The sequence below is a fragment of the Lacerta agilis genome, chromosome 2, assembly GCF_009819535.1.
Source record: "Lacerta agilis isolate rLacAgi1 chromosome 2, rLacAgi1.pri, whole genome shotgun sequence".
Classification (NCBI taxonomy): Eukaryota; Metazoa; Chordata; class Lepidosauria; order Squamata; family Lacertidae; genus Lacerta; species Lacerta agilis.
The window spans coordinates 6908448-6915915 of NC_046313.1; positions in this window are offsets into that span (position 1 = coordinate 6908448).

Here is a 7468-nt window from a genome sequence, read left to right on the forward strand (position 1 = left end):
TAGAGCTGAGTGATTTGACAAGGATAGCTCAGTTGTTTGGAGCGTGGTGCTGATAATGCCAAGGCTGCAGGTTCAATCCCCGTGTGGGACAGCTGCATATCCGTGCATTGCACAAGGTTGGACAACATGATCCTCAGTGTCCCTTCCAACTCTAGGATTCTATGATTTGATTTGATTTATTCTATTTCCATGGCACTTTTCATTCAAGTGAATCCTAAAGCAGCTTACAAACCATAAATAACAACAACACGATAGAACGTAATGCAACGTCACAAATACAGCATGAATCATGTAGAATAATTTACAAATCTTCAGTGAAACAATTATAAAACACTGCTAACAAAGCAAGAACTAAGAAATAAGCTAAACATCACAACTAAGTTTGTGGTAAATCTTATGAAAAAATAATAATAAATAACCCGGCCAGATGGGCGGGGTATAAATAAATTATTATTATTATTATTATTATTATTATTATTATTATTATTATACCCTTGTGACCTGAAATATATACCATGTGTTAATGCAGGTTTTATGTATTATATGTGTTTTATTACATGACTTTTATTATGCTGTTTTTTGCATGTCTGTTAAAATCTGTTGCTCCTTTTTGTTTTGTTTTTTAATCTTTAATCTTTTTCTTTTTCTTTTTGGCTATAATCAGAAGTTGGTTGACCAATAAACTTTTGTTATGTATTGAAGTTCTCACCCTAGGCCACTAGGGGTGTGTGTGTATATAGTTCATTCTGCTGCAGTTTTCACTCAGGTCCGCACATGCAAATGAGGGGTTGAAAGTGACGTTCAGGGATTGGGTAACTACAGAAAGTTGTTACTGTTGCTTGTAGCTGAGTTCTATATAAGCAGGCTGCTGAGCCCTTCAGCTCACTTCTGTTCCAGCCTGAGAATAAATAAGAGCTGCTTGAAAATCACTGTGTCGTCTGCTGTGTCCACCCACTACTTAACAACTTTAGATTTAGACAACCTATAAGGTATTGAAAAAGGCCGGGTTTCTTTTCCTGATCACTTGACAACATTTGCAAACACCCAGCAGTCATAAGGATGTCAGAGCATGAAAAAATCAGGCCAATGACCCATCTAGACTAAATACCCTCTAATACCTCGAAGTGGAAAACCAAGACAGCATCTTCCCATTTTTTTTCTCATGTGAGCACAGTGGCCATTTGGGGAGCTGCGATTTTGCACAACTTCGTGCTATGTTTCAAAAACAAACAAAACAAAAAAAAAAACCCCACAACCCCCCCCCCCAGCACTTTTTGGATACAGGACCTCAAACACACACATTTTGGGCTGCTGCACAAGGTCACAGCCCCACCGAAAGCATTTTTCCCATGTGGTGTGAAATCACCCGAGATCATGGTGCCCAAAATAGCTGCAGTGCTATCATTAGAAAAAAACGGGATGTCCCGTTTTAACGGGGACAATTGAGAGGTATGAGTCTAGCATCCTTTTCTCACAGTGGCTGGCCAGATGCATGTGGCAAGCAGAACCTGGGCACAAGAACATTTTCCTCTCCTGTAATTTCTAGGAACTAGGATTCAGAAGTATTAATGCCCTCAGCCATGAAGGCAGAACACAGCCATCATGATTTGTAGCCATTGACAGCCTCTATGAATTTGTCCAGTCCTCTCTAAAAGACACCCAGGTTTGCACCATCACTGCTCCTTGTAGGGGTGGGCTGAACAGCTTAAATATGTGCTGTATGAAGATGTGCTTTCTGTTTGTCCTGAAGCTTCCAACATTTTACTTGATGGGATGTTCACAAATTCTAGCGTTATGAGAGAAACCTTTCTCCATTTACTTTCTATAAACTTCCATCGTCATGTCACCTCTTACTCACCTTTTATCTAAACGAATAAGTCCCAAATGCTGCAACCTTTCCACACATACAGTGGTACCTCGGGTTAAGAACTTAATTCGTTCCGGAGGTCCGTTCTTAACCTGAAGCACCACTTTAGCTAATGGGACCTCCCGCTGCCGCAGCGCCACCAGAGCACGATTTCTGTTCTTATCCTGAAGCAAAGTTCCTAACCTGAAGCGTTATTTCTGGGTTAGCAGAGTCTGTAACCTGAAGCGTATGTAACCTGCGGTACCACTGCACTTCTCATGGCTTGTCTTTGCCTTGGTAAGTGTCCCTCCAGACAGCGGGAGAGCATATGCCCACGCTGCCCAGGGCGAGCGTGCTCCCGAGGGGGATGGAGCACTCCCAAGGGGCACAGGGCACGGAGGGTGCCCTCCCAGGTACGGAATAGCCGCTCAGGTGTACAGCCAGGGGCGGAGTGAGCCGCCAATGGCAGACATTCGGCACACCGCACGCCCATGACTCCCAAGCCTCCCCTGAGCTGTCAAAATCAAGGGGGAAGGGGGAAACGCCACCGGCAAAGCGGCACAGCTCCCCCCTTCCCCAGACGGCTCGGGGTAGGCTTGGGAATTGCGGGCAGGTGGTGCACCAAATGTCACCCCCCTCAGCAAAGACACCCCCACTGCACCCCCTTCCTCTGCCCTGCCTCCAGATGACCTGTTTATTGAGTAATCATCTTGATTTACTTGACCATTGCGTAAGCGGAGATGAGATTATGTTGTTGTTGTTCAGTTGTTTAGTCGTGTCCGACTCTTCGTAACCCCATGGACCAGAGCACGCCAGGCACTCCTATCTTTCACTGCCTCCCACAGTTGGGCCAAACTCATGCTAGTCGCTTCGAGAACACTGTCCAACCATCTCATCCTCTGTCATCCCCTTCTCCTTGTGCCCTACACTTTTCCCCAACATCAGGGTCTTTTCCAGGGAGTCTTCTCTTCTCATGAGGTGGCCAAAGTACTGGCCACCTCATGAGAAGAGATTATACCTGGTGATGAGATTATAAAAAAGATAAAGGGACCCCTGACCATCAGGTCCAGTCGTGTCCGACTCTGGGGTTGCGGCGCTCATCTCGCTCTATAGGCCGAGGGAGCCGGCATTTGTCCGCAGACAGCTTCCGGGTCATGTGGCCAGCATGACAAAGCCGCTTCTGGCTAACCAGAGCAGCGCACGGAAACACCGTTTACCTTCCCGCTGGAGCGGTCCCTATTTATCTACTTGCACTTTGATGTGCTTTCGAACTGCTAGGTGGGCAGGAGCTGGGACCGAGCAACGGGAGCTCACCCCATGGCAGGGATTCGAACCGCCGACCTTCTGATCAGCAAGTCCTAGACTCTGTGGTTTAACCCACAGCGCCACCTGGGTCCCTTGATGAGATTATAACTGGTCTTTATTGTTCATTCATTCTGATTTGTTTCTGGGGAGGTTATATGACAACCAGCATTTGTCTGTATTCATCCCAATTCGCTTGCGCAGAAATTCACAACCCTTCCCGTTTGCAATTGGTTTATTCCATACTTTTCAATGCATTTCCCTGTCACTTTCCAAACCACAAAAAAATAGCTGTTTTCAAATGAGCCCTTTAATCTATTTTAACTGTGCAAAGCTAACTTTCGGGCATATGCTTGAATCCCACCCACAAAATAGAGACCACCTGGAGACAGGTTGAGCTGATGTGGGCCTGCTTTAGGTGGAATGTGGTAGCAGTGCATTCCTCTCATAAATCAAGTCATTCTCACTTGGGTAGATTAAAAAAATCAGACAGGAATTTGCCCTGGGAAGTCTCAGGCCAATGGCATTATCAGAAGCAATGTTTCTCTGTGTTGTTTAGAAGCCATGGTAACTCTGCTGTGCAGTAGAGCACCCCACAGATGTGACCTTGCAGGCCTCTTCCTCCTGGAAGACAGAGAGTAATGCTTACTTAGATAAGATATCAAAGCTATAGGAACAGCTTTTTGAATGTCTTTGCAAAGGTGTGCTTTGCCCCACAGTGTGGTATCTTCATACATAACCGAGCAGCAGCACTGTCTCCTAGGAGCCAAGTCCTTTTGCTCCCCCCTCTATATTTTTGGGATAGGGGCCTGTGGGGATAGCCAGCAGATGGGACGACCAGCTCCTGCGTCGTGAAAGGGTCCGCTGGCTATGATCCTGAAGGTCGTGAGATGATTGTTGTGAGTTCTGAAGGTTCCTGAAGGTTCTGAAGGTTTAGTTGTCGTGAGTTCTGAAGGTTTTCAGATAGGAAAGGATAGGCAAGGCAAGAAGTAAAGGAGAAGGTGCGGCCGAAAGCAGAAAAGAGGCCAAACAAAAGAGACTGCAGTCAATGGTTCAGGTTTAGTCACTAGTAGTGAGCTCTCCCAACTGCCCCTGAACAGTGGCAGAGGCCATTTATTTAGCAATTAAACAACGTCATTAAACAGGCTTAACCAATAACAATTCAATAAAGCAAGCCCTTCCGGGCGGGAAAACAGAGCAGAAACCGTTAACAGGGGCTAAATTGGCGCGCCTGCAGAGGCATGGAGGGATCCCGGCTCTGACTCCGGCCGGATCCTCTTTTCTCCCCCGCGCGCGGCAGCACAAGATCGGGGAGATAACAGCCGCGTGCGGGGAGGCGCCGCAATGTATTCCCACAGGGGCCAGTGGCCCCCAATGTCCTAAAAGCACAGAGCCATAGTGCAGAGCCAAGCTCGGCATGCTTCCAGTGGCTGCTGGCCATTGAGCCATGTGGCCGTCACATTGAGCTCCTCCTGGTGTCCTGGTATACTGTTCATGACGCTGGGATGTTGCAACGTCACACGTACAAAGTCGTCTCCCCCATCACCCCGGCGCCTCTGTAGTCCTAGTTCCTTACTAGGGATGCGGGTGGTGCTGTGGTCTAAACCACTGAGCCTCTTGGGCAGGGGTCAGCAAACCTTTTCAGCAGGGGGCTGTCCCTCAGACCTTGTGAGGGGCTGGAACTATATTTTGGAAAAAAAAAATATATGAACAAATTCCTATGCCCCACAAATAACCCAGAGATGCATTTTAAATAAAAGCACACATTCTACTCATGTAAAAACACCAGGCAGGCCCCACAAATAACCCAGAGATGCATTTTAAATAAAAGCACACATTCTACTCATGTAAAAACACACGGATTCCTGGACCGTCCGCAGGCCAGATTTAGAAGGCAATTGGGCCGCATCTGGCCCCTGGGCCTTAGTTTGGGGACCCCTGCTCTTGGGCTTGCCAATCGGAAGGTCGGCAGTGTGAATCCCCGTGACGGGGTGAGTTCCTGTTGCTCGGTCCCAGCTCCTGCCAACCTAGCAGTTCAAAAGCACACCAGTGCAAGTAGATAAATAGGTACCGCTGCGGCGGGAAGGTAAATGGTGTTTCCGTGTGCTCTGGTTTCCGTCACGGTGTTTCGTTGCGCCAGAAGCGGTTTAGTCATGCTGGCCACATGACCCGGAAAACTGTCTGTGGACAAACGCCGGCTCTCTTCGCCTGAAAGTGAAATGAGCGCCGCAACCCCATAGTTGCCTTTGACTGGACTTAACTGTCCAGGAGTCCTTTACCTTTACCTTCACCTAGTTCCTTCCATGAACATAAGAGTTTGGGAGGAGAGGATGGAAGAAAACAGGAACTCTCTCTGAGACAATACAACCTTGGCTAAAGCAAACACCAAGGCATTCAAGCTGAAGTCTGGGCCCTGCAGATCTCTGCATTAACACAGCCCAGTGCAAGACAGCCCAATTTTTGTTATGCTCCACCGCAAAACGGGAGTTTTATCTGGGGGCAAAATCTGGTTGGGCGGTAGGTGTAGCCCTTTGGCATGCGCTAAAATCCCTTAGCTTCTTTGCACACCTGCTTTGTTGTATTGTGTTTTCCCTAAGAAATGTAGTGTAAGGTGTTGAGAACAAAGGAAGGAAGGTGCCTGAGCAAAAACTGTTGGTAGTAAATCAACGTTCAACCGTGAAATAGCCAAGCGTCATCCGCAACAGTGTTTAAAGATTACAGCCTTGTAAAAACAAAGCCTATTGCATGGCCCTTGGTTTACGGCAGAAAGTCACTGAATATTTTCTATTGGCCATAGAAGAGCAAACACTCCTAGATACGCCTGTGATTAACCAGTAACAAGGCCTTTATCTAGAGAAATTCTTGTGTCTCAGAACCACACCTCTTAAGGGGAACTCTGAAAGCTTATCATAGGTCCAGGGTCCCTCAATGAGAAGCCCAGTAATGGCAGATAATCATCTCTAGATAGATAGCTTTTCCATACTATGACGTATCCCTCTGAAATACTGATGCTCCAAATGCCCCTATTTTCCAGGGACATTTCTGATTTAGAGAAGCCTTCCTGGTTTCTGATTTGATCCCAGAATGTCCCACTTTTCCTTAGGATGTCCCTATTTTCAATGGAGAAATGTTGGAGGGTATGGAGTTATCCGACCCCTGAGCCATCAGAAGGCAATCATGTATAGGGAATTAATTTTTTTTTAATGTTTTAGTATGCTTTTATATGTGCTGGCAGCTGCTCAGAGTGGCTGGGGTAACCCAGTCAGATGTGGGGTATAAATAGTAAAATTATCATTATGGAATGGGATGTGTACCCTAAAATACCGGGTATGTCCCAGAATCTTCTGTAACACTGAAAGGTTCAATAGCAGATACTGAAAGGTTATGGGCAGACCAGTTGGTGTAGAAAATGTTCCCTGAAGGCACCAAACTTTGTAAATGGCTGTTCTATGCAATTTTCATTCATGACTCAGGCAACACTACCCAGGATTCATACCAAATAGGCACAGTCTCTTTCGAAACCATTTATTTCCTTTGTCACACCCACAACATACGTTTAAAGCACTCTTATAGAACAGTCATGGCTAACACTAAAGAATTCTGGGAACTGTAGTTTGTTATGCATGCTGAGAGGTGTTAGAAGACCCCCCCAGAACTACAGTTGCCAGCATCCTTCACAGTGACCGTTCCCCACATCAAACGGGGTGCGTATTTTGCATGGTCGCGCGCAGCCCCCTTTGATCCCAGGGCAGCACATGGTAGTTCGGGATGGCACCACCTTCCCAGGTCAAATACCTGTGGTCTCCGCCTACCCAGCCAGCCGTCCAATCTGGGCTGGGGAGGTGTTGCCAGGGGGATTGGCCAGGTAGGAGGAGGGACCACACAGTGCACACAATGGAAGGTGAGACATACCTGAGACATACCTGGGAAGCGGCAGTCGGCTCCAGAGCTTCCCCACCCTCCACTCCCTCAATTAACGCTTACTTTGCAGGATAACATTTCTTCCACAGGCGCACACGCACGCAGGCGTGTCAAGGCCACTGTTGAAGGGCCGGAAAGGAATTTCCCTGCATTGGCAGGTTTCGCCTTTCCCGTAGCAATTCGTCACAACTTTGGCGGTTGCAGGCCTTGGGTGGAAACCTTTAGTCATCTACCTAAATGGGGAGGGGCGTGGGGCGGTGACCCCCCCCCCGCCCCCATTGCGACGGCGATACCAGGGTTCCTGTTAGAGGGGTCTTAAGGGGAGGCAATGGTTGTCAGAGGTTGTCGTTGTCCTCCTCCTCCAGCAGCGGCGAACGGCGGGGGGGGGGCTATCTGCTT